Below are 23,769 nucleotides of genomic sequence, written 5' to 3'. Positions count from 1 at the left end.
AACAGGTAATTCCAACTAATAGAATCAAAAGCCTTATTTATATCTAGATTTATTATAGTTAGCTCTCCATTTTTGATTTGCTAATGCTACATCATGTCTTTAAAATCTGGATGACGTCTTCAAGAAAGTCACCAAGGGTATGTATGAGATAAAGACTGTCATTCCATATAAATTGACATGGCCAAGGCATGTGACACAAATCCACACTCAGGTGTTACAGATAAACTGTCTCAAGTAGCCATAAACACCTATATCACCAACTGGGTAGAAAAATGGATAACAGACAGGACACATAATGTTTGTGAAGTCAAATCTAGCTAGAGTCTAGTGAGCAGGTTGTTACCTCATGGTTCTGTACTAGGCCCCTTCCTGTTCAGTATTTCAATCTCATAAGTCAAGACAAGCTGTGTAACCAGCTTTGTGGACTAATGCAAATTTTTGACAATAACTAAATCCAAGAACACTATTGATATACTGTAGAAAGTATTAACATACACAAATTACTATTGTCAGAGACAAGCAGACATATTACATGAACAAAAAGTATAATTAATTAATTTTTGAAAGCAAATACGCAAGCTAATTACAATATCGCCAGCATACCACTATGAGAAGACCAAGTGGTATGTGATGTGATGTAGGCACTCGGGTAGATAGTAAGTGTGTGACCACAGTGGTGACAAATCCCTTGTATATAACACAACTTCTGAGTATGTGAAGGCCATCCACATCAATGGGCATTATAGTCCCATTGTTCTCTGCCATCATCACACCAATAATTGAGTACAATGCACCTTCTTGCATGTACCTCAACACACATCTTCCAGGGATGATTTACTGAAGTGTATCACATTTGCCACAATGAGGTTCCACACATCTGTTTATTCATACATAAGTATTTGTTGTGATGAATAACCATTAGGAGTTGATAGTGCAGACTTCCCTTCAAGATGTTATACAAGATGCATGTGTAATACTTCTTCCTGTGATGTACCTAGTAAATACATAGCTTATTGACAACATTGCTGGCATGGGTTACATTCTTGCAAGTGTGGATTGTGGTATACATGTGTCATTCAAGCCTCTCAACTAGCCAGGATTGCTTGCAATTTAAACTACAGATGGAACAGTGTCACTCTTAACACCTCCAAAGAGTGGCCATTATTGAGGAAGGTGTGATTGATTCCCCTTATAGATTATTGAGAAATCATTACAGTTGTACAAGTGTGCCCTTGCAGAACATGTATAATAACTCGCAATCACATATTTTATGTCAATGACACAGATTAATGGTGGTATTACTCTTTTTCATTTAACTAATTGCTTATCATCATTTGTATGCTTCCATTGTTCTACTACTTTATAACTTTTGTATAATTGTCAATATTCTGTGGAGCATTTCTTCTCAGGCCTCCACTGAAAATGAGCTCTTCCAGGCCCAGTGGACTATCCCGGTCTTCAAACTGAAATAAATAAATAAAATAAATAAATAAATGAATGTGTCCTTGATTGCGCATGCTTCTGTCTACTGTTGTCCATGTTGCTTAATTGGCTGAAACAAAGATGCACATGTGACTGTGACTATGACTGATAGAGCTGCTTTCTGTTTTACCTACTTATTTTGTTTTCTGTTTTAGGAAATTTGTTTTGGTCTTGTGTTTTTATTCTTTGTGAGAGGCAGACACTTAAATTATCTAGGCTGCGCATTTCACGTGTTCTTTTTTCACTGGTTAATTGTCTCTTGAGTGATACTTGGACAGTGAATTACTGGACCTTTGTCTTTTGCTGAAAATATCTCAAGCCTGCATAAACTAAAGCATCACAGGGGATTCCCTGCTGGGTGAGGAAAGTGAACATATAGGTTTGGAGAGATTCTGCTGCACTCCAAAGCATCCATTGCTAAAATAAAAAAAAAATAAGTACTTTATCATTTTGCTGGCTTTTACTGTATTTTCTGCACTTAAAAAAGATGTTGTGTTGCTATAAGTAGCTAGCACATAGCATAGACTAGATTTAGATCTGCTGAATCTAGATTGCATTGTAACATTTGAGCACTGTTCCAGCCATCTTACATTAGGAGGGCCCTATCTACATCTTTGTGGCAGAAGTTTGTAGTCTGAGCCTCATCTGAGTTGGAGATTACTAGAGGAAAGGTCATTGTGTTCTTTACTATTGGTGGTATATCTTAAAATTGTTTATTTTCATTTGTATTTAAACCTTGCATTTGCATGAGTTTGCACTCTTTTAACCAGAATTGCTTAATGTTTGATGACTTTTGCCAGAGGTTTGGAGAGATTTTGCTGAAATCCAAAGAATCCACTGCCAAAATCAAAATAATAAGTACTTTTTGAGTTTTGTTTGCACTTTGCTGACTTTATTTTATAATTTTCCTGCCTCGATTTGCTGATTTTACTGTATTTTCTGCACTTAAAAAAGCTTTTATGTTGCTTTAAGTAGCTAGCACATAGCATAGACCAGATGCTTTATGGCAGAAGTGTGTAGTCTGAGCCTCATCTGAGTTGGAGATTACTGGAAGCAAGCTCATTGTGTGTTTCCCCATTGGTAGTGTAGCTTAAAAGTATTTATTCTCATTTGTATTTAAGCCTCGCATGTGCTTGTAGCTGCACACCACTCACTGGGGTTTACCGGTGCCATCTACAGACACAAACGGTTTGAAAGACAATTTTCCACTAAACATCTGTTAGTGAAACCCTCCCAAGCTCCCCTGATGCATTGCAGGCAACTTAATTGCATAAGGAGAAGCATTGTCATAGTTTTTTCATCCCTAGCCTTTAACAGAATAAGCCCTTTTGTTAATCTTAGAAAGGAATCTGGTCAAACTAGCCCACACCCTAATAGCAGGTACGGTAAAAACCTATCATAACAGAATGTCAGTTTCCAACCATTTCTCTGGCCTGCCTGATTGACATGGGCATCCTCAGGCAGTATAGTAATTTCCTCATGTATACTGACAACCACTTACTTCTCAAACAAATACAATATTTGAGAGATGTAACTACACTATGAATTTGGAATCAGTTGCCTCATGTAACAACAAACCAGACATCAAGCAGGTTGTTATCACAAACACACATCACCTCTCACACAAAACAAAGTCACAGCATATAAACCAACATATGCAGAGGTACTCAGTAGAAGTCTACCAAAAGATCAGAGACCTCCCAAGTGCAAACTACTTGCACACACTGCAAAGCAGATAGAATCCACTACACATAATAACACACCATTGTCTCAGCAAATATGCACCTAAGGCAAAACACCTCAAAACCAAATGAAGTGGTCATAGATGGCTACATAGTGAGACACAAAGATGTACCTTTCACCTGGCTGGATGTGAAGAAGGTCACAGTCAGCTGTCTGTCAGGTGCCAGCATCCATCACATCATGCACACACTCAAGTCTCTTAACAACAATTACCGTTATGATTCTGTAATTGTTCATGTTGGGGTGAATGACTTGAGACTTACCACTCTGGACTATATGAAGGGAGATATGACTAACTCTCAGATTATGCGTCCAAGGTAGTTATGTCCCTAACCCTAAGCAACATCCTACCTTCACCAAGGATGTTCCCACAATATAGACTAAAAATGATTCACTTCAACAATTGGCTTAGCTTCTGGTGCAAATCCAGGGGGATTCAGTATCTGTCAGTTTGGGAAGACATGGTTGAGAGACAACGCTGCTTTGCCAGAGATGGTCTTCACCATCTCCTCTATGCTTTTGGATATGGAAATATGCTTGCCTCACCCATAGTGCATTTTTTAGGCATTGTCAAACCAAAAAGACTCCAGATGTAAAAATATCCACTAGAGACAAACCCAAGGTTATGCTGCTTAATGCTTGGACCCTAAACAGGAAACTGCACTATCTAGAAACACTCCTCAACTTGGAAGATGCTGATGTCTGAGCAGTCACTGAGACATGGTTCAAGGCCATAGAGAGCACATCAGCCATGCAAAGCTGCAATGCCTTCTACACATTCAGACCCAAAATGAGCATGAAAGACCAAAGGTGGAAGTGTGTTCATCTTCATTAAAACCAAATACACCTCGAGACTGGTTAAACAGCATGACTCTGTTGAGCTACTCCAGGTACAACTAACTATAAGTAAAACACCCTTCCACATCATAGGTAACTACCGGTTCCCCACCATGAACCAAGAGATGCACACCACCTACCTGGACTTGCTAGAGTCACTCACTATACAACCAAACCCTTTGGTCATGGGAGATTTCAACTATCCTTCGATTGACTGGGTGAGATACATGAGCACAAACATGCTTGCCCTGAGTTTCCTGGACTTTGTCTATACAAATGTCCTGGAACAGTTAGTCTGCACCCCTACAAGGGGCTCAAATGTCCTGGACTTGGTACTCACCATCATGGGGCATGGGGAGGGGGGGGGGTCACTGCACTACCCCCTGTGTGCTGCAAAAAAAATCTGTCTTGTTCAAAGTAACAATCGAACCTGACACTCCCACAGGACCAAAAAAACTAAAAAGAATCTCCAAAGCAAACTACTGCCAACTAAGCGATGGTATAAAAATTTTCAAAGCCCCTCCTAATGCAGCCAGTCATGATTCATGTGCAGAGTACACAGATATTCTGTGCAACCACTTAGAACAACTGTACTGACCCAGTGGTACCTTGCAGGATCAAAACCAGGTCCTCCCAAAAAAGTGAGCCACCCTGGTGGACCTCAAGTATAAATAGGTTATATAACAAAAGGAAGAAACTGTTACCTAAGAACAAGAGGGGACTTACTCAGCAAAGGAAAAATACCCTCCACATTTTGAACAAGCAAATCAGATATCTTGTAAAGTCCTCTAAAGCTAGTTGTGAGGCTAATTTAGCATCTCTACCCAAGGATAATAGTAAGGTATTCTTTAGCTATGCCAGAAATCTAAGAGAATGCCCAGCTATGTGCCGAACGTATAGTTGACAGTACCACTCATACTGAAACTTCGGAAATTGTCAACCTGCTAGCTGACAGATTTGGTGCAAACTTCACCCCCCCCCCCATCCCCACTAGCCATATCCCAAAGCATACCCAACACCAGTCTTCTACCTTGTATCTCCAAAGAGTAGGTCATATCCCTGCTCTCCAAGGAAAATACAAGGCCTCTATGGGACTAGATAACATCCCAGGCTGCTTACTACATGATCTAAAACAAGACCTAGTGGAACCATTTGGTACTATCTTTAAACACAGCAAACACGATAAGCAGAGGTCCAGGCCCACAAATGGAAACAAATATTTTAATGAACAAGGATTAGTGCTTTCTTCTTGTAGCAAGACTTCATCAGATCGATCTGATGAAGTCTTGCTACAAGAAGAAAGCGCTAATCCTTGTTGGTCATTAAAATATTTGTTTCCATTTGTGGGTCTGGACCTCTGCTTATCGTGTTTGTTGAGTATTCTACAATTATATTCCTTGCTTTGAGCTACCTTTAAACACAGTTAAAGCACTGGCTTTGCTCCAGCAGAGTGAAGAACAGCAACAATAATCCCCTTGCACAAAGCGGGCTCCATCAACTGTCCGTGGGAATTATAGACCCATAAGCCAAACCAGTCTTATCTACAAGGCCATGGAAAGAATCATCATGGACCTTATCAACAAGGACATAGATGACATTCTAACTCTTGGCCTGACCCAGTTTGGCTTTGTTAAGGGTAGATCATGCTTATTAAACCTGGTGGACTTTTTCAAGAATGTGACCAGAGCCCTGGATGAAGGCAAAACAGTACTCACCACCTATCTTGGCTGGGCCAAGGCTTTTGCACAATCCCCACTCAGGTATCATTGAGAAATTCTCCCAGCTGGGATTAACCCATACATCACTAGATGGGTAGCCAGCTGGCTCACTGACAGAATGTATACTGTCAAAGTTGTGGAATCCACCTCTACCAGTAGACCATTTACAAGTAGTGTACCACAAGGAACTGTGCTGGGCTCTCTACTTTTTGGAATCTATTTCTCAGAAGTCCAAGTGAAAGTGTATGGCCTGTGGCTTACCAAGTTCACTGATGATTGCAAATTGGGTGCAATCACTGAGCCCCCCAATAATGTTATCATATTACACAAGGGGTTAACACAGACAAATGATTGGTACCAAAGCGGACTAAAACTAAACTCAAAAATGTGTATTATTATCCCCTTGGGCAAAGGGGTAGTCCCTGCAAATTACAATATTGACAGCACCCCCCCAGCTCAAATCTAGTGGTGAGAGATTTGGGAACACAGGTTGATAGCAACTTAAATTTTGATCACCATGTGTCCACAGTGGTAAGGAAACCCTTCTATGTTGCACACCTCATAAGTAAGGCAGTATTAAAATGTATTTTAAATTGAGGCTCAGATAATTATTTCATTAATTATTAACATCACATCATTTTAGGAAAGTTTCTGCCCATCTATACCACCCAGTGACAGTGACAACTGCTGGGTGGTATAGAAGTTGACAGGTTCATCTTGGTGATGCTTGGCATTTGTTTACAACTAAGTGTTTACTGGTCCCGCTTATAAAAGTTTCTGAGTAAAAAGTAATTTAACTGGAGACTCTTCCAAGAGAATTGCTCCTGAAGCTTTTGAATTTACTTATGGAAAGTTTACTGAAGGTACTTTACTCTGAAGAAGTGATTGTGATCTGTAGTGAGAGTAGGGAACAGGTGGAGATGACCCTGGAGAGATGGAGATATGCTCTAGAGAGAAGAATGAAGGTCAGCAGAATATATGTGTGTGAATGAGAGGGAGAATAGAGGAATGGTGAGGATGCAAGGAATAAAGGTGGATGAGTTTAAATACTTGGGATCAATAGTTCAGAGTAATGGTGAGTGTGGAAGAGAGGTGAAGAAGAGAGTACAGGCAGGATGGAGTGGGTGGAGGAGAGTATCAGGAGTGATTTGTGACAGACGAGTACCAGTAAGAGTGAAAGGGAAGGTCTACAAGAGGGTAGTAAGACCAGCTATGTTATATGGGTTGGAAACAGTGGCACTGACAAAAAGGTAGGAGTTTGAGCTGGATGTGGCAGAGTTAAAGATGTTAAGATTTGCACTGGGTGTGACGAGGGTGGACAGGATTAGGAATAAGTATATTAGAAGGTCAGCCCAGGTTGGAAGGTTTAGAGACAAAGCCAGAGAGACAAGATTATGTTGGTATGGACATGTGCTGAGAAGGGGTGCTGAGTATATTGGGAAAAAGAAGCTATGGATGAAGCTACAGGTAACAGGAAAAGAGGAAGGCCTAAGATAAGGTTTATGGATGTGGTGAGAGAGGACATGCAAGTGGTTGATGTGACAGAGCAAGATGCAGAGGACAGAAAGAAATGGAAACAGGTGATCCACTGTGGCAACCCCTAACAGGAACATGCAAAAGAAGATGATGACTTTACTCTGAAGAAGCCCACGGAGTTATGGGTGAAAGCGCTTAGTATGTCTTTGATGTAATAAACGGCTGGTGTATCTTTTGGCAGTGTTGTGCATTTTTTACTTATTAGTTGGTGATTTTGGCTGCGGAAGCCATCCATTAAGTATAGCTTCACTGCCTTTGCACATAGAGCCACCTCTTCATCTCTCCAAATTAAACTGGTACAATATTTTAACATTTTTCTACTGTGGTAGTCTGTACTGGAATATTTTAGTTATGATTTATCCCCACATTCTTTGTTTGCTTTTTCACATTTAAGTATCCTCAGTCTGAATTTGGCATGCCTGGTTCTATAAAAAAAATCTAACCAAAGATGTGACATCCGTTATCATGTGCCAATGCCACTAAAGGGGCTGGAAGTACATATTCTCTTCTAGTACCGTAATTCTCTTGTTTCACCATATATCTGTTTCATACTTTACATTTAGTATTTTATATGCCACTCCATTGCAAGAGGTAAAGTAGAAATCCCCATCTCATGCCCAGATTTTCTTTGCTGTACAAATATCAGCTCAGACCTCCCTGAAAACAGAACATCAACTTATTTGGACTATCTATGTGAACAATACACAAATATAATTACCACATTATTGCCTCACGTGATTCTGCCCTCATTGCCTCATCATGTTCTACAATAGTCGTAAGCAACATACCTCATTACAATCTCCTTTTTCAAGATAAAGCGTAAACAAATATATATATATATATATATATATATATATATATATATATATATATATATATATATATATATAGGTCTACTTTAGAACACTGAAAAATCAAAAGATTAAATCCCAAAAGACTGAAAATTCAAAATACTGAATGATGGAATTTGTTCATTTTCCACTGTTGTGCAATCTTGGAGTTGGTATATATAGTTATCAGGGAGTTGTGGGGTACAGCCCCCCATATGAGAGGTGCAGGGAAGCTTGCCCCCTTCATTAAAAATGTGCTCAGTATTTTGAATTTTCAGCCTTTTGAGATTAAGTATTTTGGTTTGTCAGTCTTCTGAAATAGACCCACAGTGTTAACTCCTAAGTCTCATTTAAGCATCAGATTCTGTAATGAGGTCAGGAAAGTACATAGCATCTTAAAGTTTGATAGCTATCCAGTGCCAGAACTGATGAGTTTATAGAGAACCTAGTAAATGCCAGATACTTGACAACACTTGACTTGACGATGGGATACTGGCAGAAAATGCTCACCACCTCTGCCAAAAAAAAAAAAAAAAAAGTAGACATTGTTACTGTTTGGTTTACATGGAGACCCAGCTACTCCAAGAACAGATGAATGTTGTTCGTCTTTTCAGCTTTTCCCAGTAAGGGGTCGCCACAGCGGAACTCCGGTCTGCTAATGACTGGCAGTAGATTTTTATGGTGCCAAGAACAGATGAATAAAAAAATAAAAAAAATAATAACTTCTCTCCTGTTAGGTCACAATATATATGGATGATAATTACTTTCATTCAGCGTACTGAGAGTCTCACTTGCCTAAAGGAAAGCTGGATGGAAATATCCTTTATTCAGGCAGCCATGGAAGAAGGTTTGCTCACTCTGCTATGCTCTATACCTTTTCACACAGCTTTAGTAAGAGGTGCATTTGTCCCATTGGCCTCAGGGTCTTTCTTCACCACCAAAGACTATGGCTAATTGTATTTAAGAGTTGGAAACTATATCTCATTCATAGAAGTGCATGGAAGCTTCTGATAATTTTTGTCAAGACAGCTTGTAAAGAGAGTTTTTTTTTCAAGGTAAGCCAAATACCATCTGCCCATGGAGTACATAATAGTGTTATGCATCTGTGTTCTGCATGGTGTATCCTGAGGGATCCCCTTCAGATGATCAACCTTCTGAAATGTCGAATGTCATATGGCCGAGACCATATGACTTACATTTCAGAAGGTTGCATAAATGAACACATCTGAAGGCCACCAACAGTCTTTTGAGCTAAAATGTTTATTTTAGCAACACAGTAAAACAATAAAAAGTACACACATTAACACTTAATGTATCACCGCATTTTCGTCGGTACTAAGACTTCTTCAGATGCATGCATACCTCCTCATTACCCTCTTTTATATACTAAAACCAATTAGTGACAACCTATTAAATCTTTGCCCTTATAATTCAATGAGTCTTCTTAAGATTTATGATGAATATATAAAAAGTGTGTATAAAAAAATAAATACAATGTGTTTCAACCTCCCTTTTCTAAAATTCAAATCTACTATAAAATTAAAACATAGTAGTCATCTTCTTCAATGATTATTCATTAAAACCCTAAAAGTAATCTAAACATTTTGTCTTTCCACATTTATTAATTCAATCCTTTGGCTTCATCTAGTGGCTATTGAACTAATTCACAACTTGGCTGCTCTAAGCTTTAAAACAGGGGCTAGGGAGATAGCATCATTGAGGCCAGGAAATGTAGTGGCTTCTAATATTATCTGCCAATATAACTATCTATACTCTAATCTAGTCTCCATAGTCCCCCTCTTTGTTCCTTTGGTACTACTTCCAGAACAAAAAAAGTCAAAACTGGTTTCATTATATAACGTCTAATGCTTGTACAGTGCATTATTTACATTCTTGTTCTTCATGTCATACACATGTTCATACATTCTAGTTTCTAATTTCCTTTCAGTTTTCCCTATGTAGAGTACACTTCTCACACAATGCTAAATACACTACCCCACTCATGTTACAATTCGCAAAACTTTTGCTGTGAATCACTTTTTTCCTACAGGCCAAATATATACTGTCACCTTTTTTCAGTAATGGACACCGTGGGCAACAATCACATTTAAATGTACCTATTTTTCCTTCTTTGCTCACTGATTTTACTATTACTGTTTTTTTCAAGTATGCTTTTTATATTAGTATCTCTTCTATAAGTAAATGTTATAGTGTTTTTTAAATGACATCTAAATCAGAAAAACCTTTGAATGTAACCCACTCCTTCTCAGTGAAATTCATAATTATACCTGCATCCCATCTGTAGTCCATTATGACTGCTTCCTCATAGTCATTTCTTTGTTCACCTACTCTGTCTACTACATTGTCCATCAGAGTACTTTCTTCCACTAATATGGATGCATATCTTGTTTTCCTGCCTTCTCTAACTTGGTTTTCAATTTCTTTTAATAAACTTTCAGGGTAGCCTCTTTCTTTAAACATTCTGGTCAAAAAATGACATTCTTCTAAAAATTCATTGTCATTTGAGATGATACTGCTGATTTGAATCATTGAAGAAGACGACTACTATGTTTTAATTTTATAGTATATTTACATTTATAAAAGGGAGGTTGAAACATATTGTATTTATTTTTTTATACACGTTTTATATATTCTGCAGAAATATTAACAAAACTGAATTATAGGGGCAAAGTTTTAATAGGTTGTGACTATTTGGTTTTAGTATATAAAAGAGGGTAATGAGGAGGTATGCATGCATCTGAAGTCTTAGTAGTGACGAAAACGCAGTGATACGTTAAGCGTTAATGTGTGTACTTTTTATTGTTTTACCGTGTTGGCAAAATAAGCGTTTTAGCTCAAAAGACTGTTGGTGGCCTTCAGAGGTGTTCATTTGTGGAATTTTGAAGTTTTAAAAGGATTCGAGCACTTTTACATCTCTATTTTTGGTGTTTATTTCAGAAGGTTGAACAATGTGAATGGAGATTGCCATATATTGTGGAATGGGAAATTTGTTGTTTTCCTCAATGTAGTGTAGTCTTGGAGTTGGTATATTTAATTAGCAGGGGGTGTGGGGGTGCAGGGGGGCAAGACAAACAAAAATATTGTTTTTATTTTTTTTATTTTATTTTTTTTTATTTCAGTTTTGACCTTCCAAAATGATGGTCATATGGTCTCAGCCATATGACGTTTGGCATTTGGGAAGGTTGATCAACTGAAGGTGGTCCAATCTGAGGCATGTCACATTTCTCCATGCTGCCATAGTATTCCTGTATTTCTGCTAGGGACATTACTGTGGCATGTTGACCTACATACATCTCCCTTAGAAAGATGGACTGACAGTGGGTATTCACTCCAGTCTCTGATAACCAATGCAGTCAACACTGAGGTCATTTCTTTGGGTCAGCTGGGCCACAGTGAGGGTCCTGTGTCTGTGTACCATGAAGCTAACATCAAACTGCATTTTCTTTGATACAGGCTGTTGGCAAGAGGGGTTTTCACCTCCCTCTGGTTTGCAGTGACCCTGCAACTGATTTTTTTTAAGCGATGCACTAGGCACTGCACTACCCCTCTTCTGCATGCACACTGTGTTTGGTTGTCTTTACCCCCATGAAAAGCATTTATCATGAAATAATCTGTATATACCATTTTGCACATTTCCTTTAGACTGAAATTGCATTCATACATATAGCAGCACAGTAGGAATTTGTACTATACCCAAAAAGCTGACATTTCTCATTTTGTTTAATGATTGGTTCTGTATGCCTCCTTTCTCTTTAATAACTGCTGAGAGGGAAAGTCATCTGCTGAGTTTAGTTTCAGCTAAAAACCACAAACTAAATTTATCTCTACAAGCATGACATTGTATAAAATACATTACTGGTCAGCTTTGTAACTTTTTTCAGTCATAACTTCTGCTTTTCTTTATGCATCAGAACATATTTTTTATTATGACTGATATTTCCTGAAGTTTCATTTCTTACTGTATCTATAGCAAAAGCGTGAACGATGCAAATGTAGGAGCATTTTCTTTTTATTTCTTGTTAATATATTAGTACAGCAGTGACTACAATCAATGTGAAAGTATAACATTCACTGCCAGCAAAGGTTTGTGTTTATAAATTGTTCTTTATTGTAATTACTGAATTTAATATTTTGTGATCAATCCATAATCCTGCATGTATATTTGCATGCAGGTCAGTGTTTTTGTGTTGTGTGTGTGTGTGTGTGTGTGTGTGTGTGTGTGTGTGTGTGTGTGTGTGTGTGTGTGTGTGTGAAGGTTCGAGACATAGAGAAATACAGAGCAAGAGAGAATGACACACACATACTATGTCTGTATATATGGATGCATGCATGCATGTAAGTGTTATGAGCTTGGCACATACAACTGAGTAAAGTGTGTGTTTTCTTCCTTCTGATTACACAAAGTCATCATTTTGTCAAGAAATTAAAATTTTGACAAAGAATAATGCTTTTTTCATTTGAAAATTTATTACATCAAATTTAGGTAGACAATGAGTTGTGACAGTGATAGAAATTTAGGAAAGAAAGCTTGCCTCTGCCCTGATCACTTGTGCATGTGTTGGGGAACCTCAGTACTCCAGACAGTAAGTTTTGTCTGCTGAAATGAGATGAAGTATGCTCTTGTACCACCCACTGCTGTATATACAATATTTTCATTTTAATATAACTACAACTGCAACAATTAAAATGATTGAACATGGTAATCTGGCAATTTACTGCTAAGCCATAGTTAGACAGTCATAGAGTCATAGGTTCATAACTACTTACTAGGCAATGATCTCTGGGGATCTTAGGAATCCTAGCCTTACATTTCTATAACAGTTTGTAGCCCTTATATTTTACGTACAAATAACCCAGACATGGGTCAAACAAGGATATATTGGGACATTTACATGCATTCTCTATCCACAAGGGACACCAAGGGTATTTTGATTGCACTATAAGAGTTTATTTCAGAATTTGGCATTGCATTTTTTCCAAAAAGGGAGAAATGCAATTATGCAGATATTTATATGTGCATAAAATTTGGCAGTGAAGCATTCTGCAAAAGCAGTGGAGTAATCAATGTGGTAGGGTCTTTTTGATTAGGCCTGGTCACCACTCAGTTTTAGTAGACTATCCTTCACATAATCTTGGAATACCAAGGTATTGGAAGGTGCTTCCAACTTCAGTCTTATTGTAAATATTATTGACTTGTGGTCTGATTTGAGCAGAGAAACAGTTACAATTGGTGGGGAGCAAAGCTGCCATATATTGGTAAAGACAGCATCCAGGATTTTATTGGACCTGGTTAAAGTGCAGATTAAGTGGTCCATTGTGTTTGTATTGATGAGGTCTAGAAATCCCTGGCCATACATGTATGGGGATGTGTAAGTCTCCCAGTTTATGTAGAGGTAGTTGAAGTCTCCTAGGAGAATTGTGTATGGCTTGGTATATATGTAGTACATACTAGTTAGGTAGGAGGTACCGGCTGATGGGGACAGAGAGGTAGTCCTATAGTTGGCTATGCTATGATAATGGGGTTTATTAATAGTAGTTTGGGTGTGGAGGAGTTCCAGGTCATTATGTTGTCTAATGAGTTTCAAAATGAAGTGCATTTTTAAGAAAGAAGGAAACATCACAGCCTATAGTGCCTTTGTCTAATGTGGTGGACCAGAGTGAAACCCTACACTGATTGAGTGCTTTCAATGGACTTGAACCAGATCTCTGTAACAATGCATATATCAATGTCTTCCAGTGTAAGGAGTGCTTGTAAGTAGGGGAATTTACCATTAAGACTCGTAATTTTGCTGTACATGAATGATATATGGATTCTGTTTACTCATTCAAAGACTGGCATTTCTTAAAAAGGCAGTATGAGGTGGACAAGAATTTAGCTAATTTCTAACTTGATATTTGGTGTTGAACTCTGAGCCTAGAGGGTTTCTCTGTGTTTATAAGTGTAAGTCACTTATCTGTGAATTTATTTCTGCTTACCTGTGCTGCTTGGTTGGCTGCTATATAACTACATCAACTTTATTACAAGGTGAGATAAATACAAACTTGCAGTCTTAAAGATAATACTGCATTTTTTCTGTTTATTTGTTTCATTGAATATTGCATTAAAGATAGTACTGCATTTTATTTTGCTGTTTATTTGTTTCACTGAATATTATTGTGGTCTCTCTGTCTCTCTGCAGTTAGTTTCCCACCCTTCCTCCCTGTTCCTGTTGTGGTATTAATCTTGGTGGCTTTGGAATTGCCCGCCCCTCCTGTAAATTTTTGTTTGAACAGTCCTTCTGGGTTCATCTAATCTGCTCACTCAGCCGAGTATAGCAAGATCATATTTTGATTTCAGACACTCCTTCTGGTCCCATCTGTTCAGCTCTATCCCAGTCTAGTGTCATTAGCTCATTCTACCTAATGCAGGGGAAACATTTGAGAAGGGCAATCCACTTAGGTCCTTAACCTTGAATTATCTTCTGTTTCTCCTTTCTCCCTTTCCACTTTACAAAAAAAAAAAAATTGCTAGAATCTCCTTGTGTTCTGACTGAGTGTGCTTCTCAGCTGATAAGTATATTTTTTGGCACTTTTTAACTGTTCAGAGTTGAATAAAACAATGATTGAATTAATTTTAGAATACAGTTTGACTAAATTGCATTTAATTAAACTGTATTTGCTTTAATATTGCTACACACTCAAGTGTGCTAGCTTGCACTGTACTTGAATTGTTTTTAGTGCTGTTTTAGCTGCTTTTCTGTAAAAAAAAAATTAAGCGTGTTTCCTGCCTTTCCTGTAACTAGTCTAGTCCATATACAGATTTGCTGTATCCAAGATTGTTTGTAAACTTCTGATCCCCCAAGCCTTTCTGTGTTGGAAGGAAACCTTCTAGCTTATCAGTGGGAGTGGTAAGCACTAGGTAGCCTATCTACCACAAGAGTGGTTTCTTGCCCAGAAATTGTAGTTTACTGGCTGCTTGAGAAGTTTTTCCATCTCTTTCAACTTTCTGGTCCAAAAGTCTGCATTTGCACTTGTTTCCCACCTTTCCTGTAGCTAGTGTAGTCCAGATACATTTTTTTGCTATATCCAGGACTATTTGTAAGCTTCTGAGCCACCAAGCCTTTCTGTGGAGAGGGAAGCCTTCTAGCTTGTCAGTGGGAGTGTAAGCACTAGTTAGCCTATCTACCACAAGAAGAGTGGTTTCTGGCTCAGAAATTGTAGTTTATTAGCCGTTTGGGCAGTTTTCTTCCATCTCTTTCAACTTTCTGGTTTTAAAGCCCACATTTGCACTTTTCCCACATTTCCTATAAATAGTATAGTCCAGATACAGATTTGTTGTATCCAGGACTGTTTGTAAGCTTCTGAGAGGTACTAAAATCTGATCTCCAATTTTTCCCTTAGATCTGCTAGTTCTGTCCTCTACTGCACTTTTACTAGCTTATTAGTCTAGCACTTTACCATACCAGACTTCTTGTAGCAATTATTGTATCACACAAAAGTGCTACCAGCACTAAACATTCTACAAGGAAACAGCTCCAGTACTTATTATTAATGCCCGCCCCTCCAGGCATGTCTAAAGGTCAGTACCCTGTGCTTTCTCCTATTAACCTGGTGAACTTGGGCATCCTGAGGCAATGTATCAACTGCCTCATGTACACCGACAACCCTATCCTCTTACCTCCCAACACTCAGACTTGCAAGAGATGCACTTATATATCCAAATTGGAAGCCACACATTCTCAAGCCAAGACCGGAATAGCTGGTCAAGAGGAGAAGGTCAACACTTGCACCACACCACATGGAGCACATAGCCCTCCAGAACACACCCCAGCACTGTCTTCACATAAAAACACAAATCACACACCCACCTTCGCAGAGGCTCTCAAAAAAAATCTACCCAAACAGCAGAGACCTCCAAGGCATAAATGCACTCGTCAACCACAACATAACACAACATTAATCACAAGACACATAACTCTCCTAAACAGAGTGCTACTCAACCAAAGCTCTTTAGGCAAAGCAGCATGCCCAGCACACTAGTCGTAGTTGATTCGATAGTGAGGCACACTGATGTCCCACTCACTAGGTTGAATAAGGAAAAAGTAACAGTCACCTGCCTGTCAGGTGCCAGGATCCACCACATAACACATGCAATCAGGTCCCTCATCAACAGGTACATATATGACTGTCATTGGGGTGAATGACCTGAGATGTACCTCCCTGGACTTCATGAAAAGAGACATGGAGGAGCTCTCAGATTATGTAGCCCAGGCAGGTATGATCCTAGCCCTGAGCAGTATCCTATCATCACCCAAAATGATACCACAGTACAAGCAGAAAATCATTGATTTCAACAATTGGCTAATTCGCTGGTGTCATTCTAAGCGAATTCAGTATCTGTGTGCCTGGGATGACATGATTGATAGACCTTGATGCTTTGCCAAAGATGGCCTGCATCTGTCACCCCTGGGCTTCCGGATACTGATCAAGAATCTTGCCACCCTTATAGTGCCTTTTTTTAGGTGGTGTTCCAAAGACCAAATTAGCACCGTAACAACTACAAATAAATGTAATCTGAAGATCATGTTGCTTAATGCTAGAAGTCTAAATCTCAAAATGCACTCGCTCAAAGCACTCCTTAAAATGGAGAACATAGACATTTGTGATGTAACAGAGATCTGGTTCAAGGTAGCAGAAATCACCCTGCACTACCAGATTATAACTCATTCCACACCTTTCTGCCGCAGAACTTGGACTGAAGCTCCAAAGGTAGTGGTATTTCCATATTCATAAAGATGCGCACACCTGCAGACTGGTAGCCCAACATAACACATCAGAGATACTTCAGGTGCAGCTAACATTGGGTAAGACAGCATTTCAGGTCGTAGCCTGTTATAGGTCCCCAATCATGTCCCAAGACTCACACTCCACATTCCTAAGCACCCTGGAGAATATTAGGGTCCCAACCTAACACTCTCATATTGAGCGACTTCAACTACCCCTCCATTAACTTGGAAAACTACTCATGTACCAATACACTTGCCAAAGTTTCCTGGAATTCATTAATTCCAATGCCCTAGACCAGCTCGTTCTTACCCCCACTAGGAGTAGCAACATCCTTGACCTGGTCATTACTAACATGGATGACTATTGCTCTCCACCAATAGTCAACTCCTCCCTGGTTAGATCCGACCACAAACTAATCACCTTGGAAATCCACACCCCCCCACAAAGGTAACCACCATGAAACACTTCTCGAAAGCAAACTTTGGGCTCCTAAAAACAGAGGTAGCTAACTTCATGGCACCCGTGCAAATGGAGAATAGTTGCATGACCGCCGAATCATACACCAATGCACTGTATGAATATGTACACAAATGTATGGATCTCGCCATGTCAAATAGAACCAAGACACTCTCCTTCCAAAAAAGGAAGCCAATCTGTTGGTCCGCTGTCATAAACAAACTCTACAACAGAATGCGGGAACTGATGCGGAATAAAGTGAAGTCCCAAGACTAGAAAAACTCCATTATCAGCCTTAACAAAAAGTTGTGATCCCTCATCAACTCCTCTAAAGCTAGCTATGAAAACAGAATTGCAGCAGATAGAAAAGACAACCACAAGGCCTTCTATAGTTATGTAAAGAATCTCCACGCCAATACCCAGATTTTCTCTGAGCTACTGCACAATGGCACCTCCTATACCAAGCCAACAAATATTGCCAGTATACTGGCTGACAGATTCAGTGCCAGCTTTACCCCTGTCTTCCCCCTCCAAAGGACAAATCACAATATCAGTAGATTGCCAGGCACCCAGTATTACTGCTTCACACATTAAAACAGCACTGTCCAAGGCCAAGAATACAGCTTCTATGGGACCTGATGATATCCCTGGCTGTGTTCTACATGAACTACAGAGTGAACTGGCACCTCACCTGTGTGCCATGTTCAATCACAGCCTCACTTCAGGCTTTGTCCCTACCGAATGGAGCATTGCTATAGTCAACCCTCTCCACAAAGGAGGAGTGACTACAGACCCTGAGAACTATCGCCCCATTAGCCTGACAGGTCTGATATGCAAAGCTATGGAGCACATCATCAAGGATATAGGAAATCTCCAAACTCTGGATCCCACACAGTTTGGTTTTGTGAAGGGTAGATCATGCCTGTTCAACTTGGTCGACTTCTTTGAGTCAGTCACCAGAGCTGTGAATGAAGGCAAGGTGGTTCATACAGCCTACCTTGATTTGGCCAAGGCCTTTGAAACCATTCCTCACCCAGGAATCAGAAAATCTCACTAAGCTAGGCATCAACCCCTATATCACTAGGTAGGTTGCAAACTGGCTCATGGATACAACCCACAATGTGAAAGTAGTTGAATCCAAGTCAGACTGCCGACCAGTCACTAGTGGAGGCCCACAGGGACCGGTCCTGGGTCCTCTCTGGTTTGGTATCTACTTCTCGGAAGTCTAGGCCAACATAAAGGGGACTCTAGCTGACAGAGTCTGCAGACGATTGCAACTTGGGAACCATTATTAACTCCCCAAGTGATGCTGACATCCTACAGAAAGGCCTCACTGAGACCAACGACTGGTGTCAGAACCATGGCTTTAAGCTCAATGCTAAAAAATGTGTCATCATCCTCTTTGGGAAAAACCCAGTTCTCATGAATTACCACATTGATGGTAGTCCACTAAACACAGAAGGTGTTATAAGAGAGCTGGGAACATAGGTTAGCAGCAACCTCTATTGACCACCACATTGCCACTGTGGTCAGAAAGTCCTTCTGTGTGGCACATTTCATTACTAAAGGTTTTGCATCCAGGAAGAAAGAGGTCATTGTCTCCCTCTACTGTTCCCTCATTAGGCCAGTCATCGAGTACAAGGGAATGTACCTCACTAGACACCTGCAACAACTGGAGTGGCCACAAAAATACCTTACAAAAAGGATCCTAGGCCTTAAACACTTGTCCTATATGGACAGACTCAAAAAACTACAACTATTCTCTGTCTCATATCGCCTACTTATAGGTGATCTCTGCTTGACTTACAAAGCCATGAATGACCCAGCTCTGTTAGAAATGCTACATCTAAAGAAATCCCAATCCCTCCGCACCACACACTCCAGAAACCTCAACCTCATTACCACAATCAACAGAACTTGCTGGAGGGACAGGTTCTTAACCCTGAGACTGCCCATGCTATGCAATAGACTTCCCATACATGCCAAACAGAGCACCACAATGGCCCTTTTCAAGAGAAATCTTGATGAGTGGATGGGAAATAGAAAATTCATCCCGGGGGACACTCCAGTGGCGCTGCTCGACAGAGGCACTGGGAGCTTCATGGCCATTAGCCTAGTGCACACCTATGAACCTATACAAAAACTTCAGGAGAGAGGTGCAGGACAACCTAGCAAGGCAGTTTGGATTGTATAGCATATCTTCCCAGGCTGTTAAATATTGTACCCTCTTAAATGGCACAAGAAGCTAAGCCAGTTGTTGAAATCAATAATCTTTTGTTCATTTTGCTGCATCATTCATGGTGGTGGTAAAATCCTACTCAAGGCTAGCTTCATACTATCCTCATACACATATTATGAGAGCTCCATCATATCTCTCTTCATATAGTCCAAGAAAGTACACCTCAAGTCATGTACACACACAGGTACTATGACTGTGTTATATGTGTACATGGGGTGCAAGGACTTGAAGGCTTCAATGATGTAGTGTATCCTGGTGCCTGATAGGGAACTGACCATAGACATCTCATTACACATCCTGCTGCGTGGAGTAACCTATGAGTAAGATATTTGATTGTATGGAGTTTTACATTATGGGCTTTTGAACTGAGTCAGTGGGACTCTTAGATGTATGTTTCATGGTGGATGCTGCCTGTGATGTGTATATCTGAGGTTGCTGAGGGTACTTATTTGTTAGGTTACATTTTTGAGGCCTTTGTGGCTTATGTAGGTTACTTTTAAGAGCCTTAGCATATGTAGGTCTATGACTTTGGTTTGAGCTGTGACTACTTTGTTTAGTGTTGGGTTGTGCAGTATTGACAACCTGCTTGCTATTTATTGTGGATTTGTGAGACAGCTTTGTATAACCATATCTCTTACACACTGTGTCAGCTGGTTTAAGTAGTAGGTGGTTGTAAGTAAATATGAGACAATTGCTACATTGTCTCAGCATGGCCATTTCAACCAGGCTGACTACTGAGATGGTTGACAGATGCATGTCCACTGTTCAAGGTGCTTGGTAATGTGAGCTGAAGGGGGTGTTGTGCTTATGTGTATGGCATTGATTTAATGGCGATGATCCTTGTCTAAAACAAGAAATCTAAGGCCACACACAAAGAGCAATGTGCAGACTTGTAGGAACTAGAACCTATTCACACAAATACTGATTATATAAAGTAAAATACAAATGGAAAATTAGGTTGTATAGAGAAACTTAAGGCTCTAAATATCTGTATCTGTACAGTGCAGTTAGCTGTGCTATTGGATGATGGACAGTGTTATACTCAATTTCCTTATTTATAACACAGAAAATAAACTCAGTAAAGCACACCAACAAATAGCAGGAGACTTGAATTTAGTCTCTGTAGCAAACAATACTCCCAACTAGCGTGGGAGCCTTCTTCTGCACCAGAAGGAACCAGTAAAGTAATTATAGCAAAAATTCCATAATTTAGCAGGAAAACAGTGCAAGCAGTATCATTAAACTAAATATCTTCAGGAGAGAGGCTTCAGAAAAGTATGGGTATTGAAAACAACCAATAAACAAGGAGAATGAAGAAATTATGTCACCAGTTATAGTAAGAAACAGACAACACACTGTCTTTAAGAACACAATTATAACAGTATGAGTGGAACAGAAACTATTAGACATTTAGCGCTACAGCTGACTAACATGAAAATGTCAAAAGCTTGAAAGTTTTTTGTTGTTTTTTTTACAGTAACATATTTAAAGATACATTTGTGAACAGGAGAAGATTTGGAAAACTATTATTTTACTGCTAAGATTGTCTGTTAACTTTATTTTTTTATTTTGCCACTGCTGCTGCTGGTGTGTGTGTGTGTGTGTGTGTGTGTGTGTGTGTGTGTGTGTGTGTGTGTGTGTGTGTGTGTGTGTGTGTGTGTGGGTGTGGATTAAGTTCCCTTTGAACCCTTTTAAGGTTTGAGAAAGCTTTATTTTGAGTAGTACATCACTGGTCATGATCGACAAACTACGATGCTTTCCAAAATTGAAGAAAAACAAACTGTCAAAAAACAAACCAAAAGGTTCCAAACCAGCAGGTGTAAAACTCCAAAGGTTTATTAGGAAATGTAAAAGTAAAGCGCTTATCGTCTCCCTTAGTAGGAAGACTTCTTCAGACAAAGTAAAAAAATCATCTAACACAATTTAAAACCAAAAAGGTGCCAAAAAAAAGGGGTGTGTTACAAAATTACAAACAGCTGCCTTAACTGAACCCACTGACATACCTTCACATTTAAAGTTGTATTACATTAAAAGCATAAATAAATGTCTACTTTGTATAGACAAAGTGCCAAACATAAAAAAGTTTTCAAAAAAAAGGAACACAAACTTGATAAAAGTAACAAAGAATGTCTTAGTGAAGATTCATGAACACATTCAAGTGTAAATACAGTTTGTTTCCCTTAAAATACATTTTAGCAACAACTTTTCGTAGGGTAAACAAATCTCATGCAGAATCTTGTGGTTAAAAATAAAAACAATGAAATGAAATGAAGTAGTGCTTGCAACTAAATATATACAAATATAGTATCCATTCCTTAAAATAAAAAGTAGTAAGTAGTACACATCTCTAATATATAATGAAGAATCAATGATAAATAAATAAATAAACAGTGCAACCCGACTGGGAGTCTGCAATAAGTGGAATTTCAATTGTAATTTTGTAACACTCCCATTTTTTGGTGCCTTTTTGGTTTTAAATTGTGTTAGATGATTTTTTTTTTTACTTTGTCTGAAGAAGTCTTCCTACTAAGGGAGACGAAAAGCGCTTTACTTTTACATTTCCTAATACACCTTTGGAGTTTTCCACCTGCTAGTTCGAAACCATGATGCTTTGCCAGAGATGGTCTGCACCTGTCACCCCTGGGATTCAGTTTACTGACTAAAGCGCTTGCCACCACTATAGTGCCTTTTTTAGGCAAGGTTCAAAGGATAAAGCCACCACTGTAACAGATACAAGCATGTAAAATCTAAAGGTAATGCTACTAAATGCTAGAAGTCTAAACCTCAAAATGCACTCTCTCGAGGCACTCTTAAAAATGGAGAACATCGATATCTGTGCAGTAACTGAGACCTGGTTCAAAGCTCCAGAGAGCACCTCTGCAACATCAGGCTACAATTCTTACCACACTTTTCGGCCACAAAACCAAGACTGAAACACTAAAGGTGGAGGAGTGTCCGTATTCACCAAGGATATTCACACCTCCACGCTAGTTGCCCAACACAATGCATCTGGAATTCTCCAGGTGCAACTAACACTAGGTAAGACCACAATCCAAATTGTAGCTTGCTACAGATCCCCCACCATGCCCCACGATTCTCACTACACCTTCCTAAACATACTGGAAAATATTAAGATACAACCAAACAACCTAACTGGGTGATTTCAACTACCCTGCCATTAATTGGAAAAACTACTCAGGTACCAACTCCTTTTCCCAACAGTTCTTGGAATTCATAAATTCCAATGCTCTGGATCAACTAATCCATTGTCCCACCAGGGGCTCCAATATCCTAGAGCTGGTCATTACCAGCATGGGAGATAGATGCTCCACACCAGTGGTCACCCCCTCATTGGTCAGGTCTGACCATAAGCAAATCACCCTTGACATCCACATCCTACCCCACTCCCCCAGTAAAAAAACTCCTTAAAAAACTTCTCCAAAGCCAACTTCATGCTACTGAAGTCAGAAGTGACAAACTTCACAACACCCATGCAAATGGGATCTGGAAGTTCAACTGCAGAATCCTACACTAAGACACTGTATGAGCACATCCACTCGTGCATGAATCGTGCCATCCCAAATAGAACCAAGATACTCTTCTCAAAAAAAAAGGAATGCAATCTGGTGGTCCCCTGCTATAAACAAACTATACAACAGAAGGAAGAAACTGTTGCAGAAAAGAGGAAAATCCCAGGATGCAGAAAACTCCCTCACCAGACTCAGTAAGAAGCTGAGATTCCTCATAAAATACTCAAAAGCTAGTTATGAAAATAGAATTGCCAAAGATTCCAAAGACAACCACAAGGCATTCTATAGTTATGTCAAGAATCTAAATGACAATGCTCAGATCTGCTGTGAGCTACAACAGAATGGCATTAAATATACTGATCCCAAGGATATTGCCAATATCCTGCCAGATCGATTTAGTGCCAACTTCACCCCCCTCTCACCCCCTAAAGGGCCCATCTCAATACGAAAAGATTGCCAAATTCCTATAATCACGGCCACACAGGTAGAAACCACACTCTCCAAAGCTAAGAATACAGCATCCATGGGACCAGATGACATCCCAGGCTGTGTACTACATGAACTACAAAATGAACTGGCACCTCACCTAAGTGTCATGTTTAATTATAGCC

This window comes from Protopterus annectens, chromosome 8.part0 (assembly GCF_019279795.1).
Source record: "Protopterus annectens isolate FY-2018-M chromosome 8.part0, PAN1.0, whole genome shotgun sequence".
Classification (NCBI taxonomy): domain Eukaryota; kingdom Metazoa; phylum Chordata; order Ceratodontiformes; family Protopteridae; genus Protopterus; species Protopterus annectens.
Note: the sequence above shows the minus strand (reverse complement) of the source record.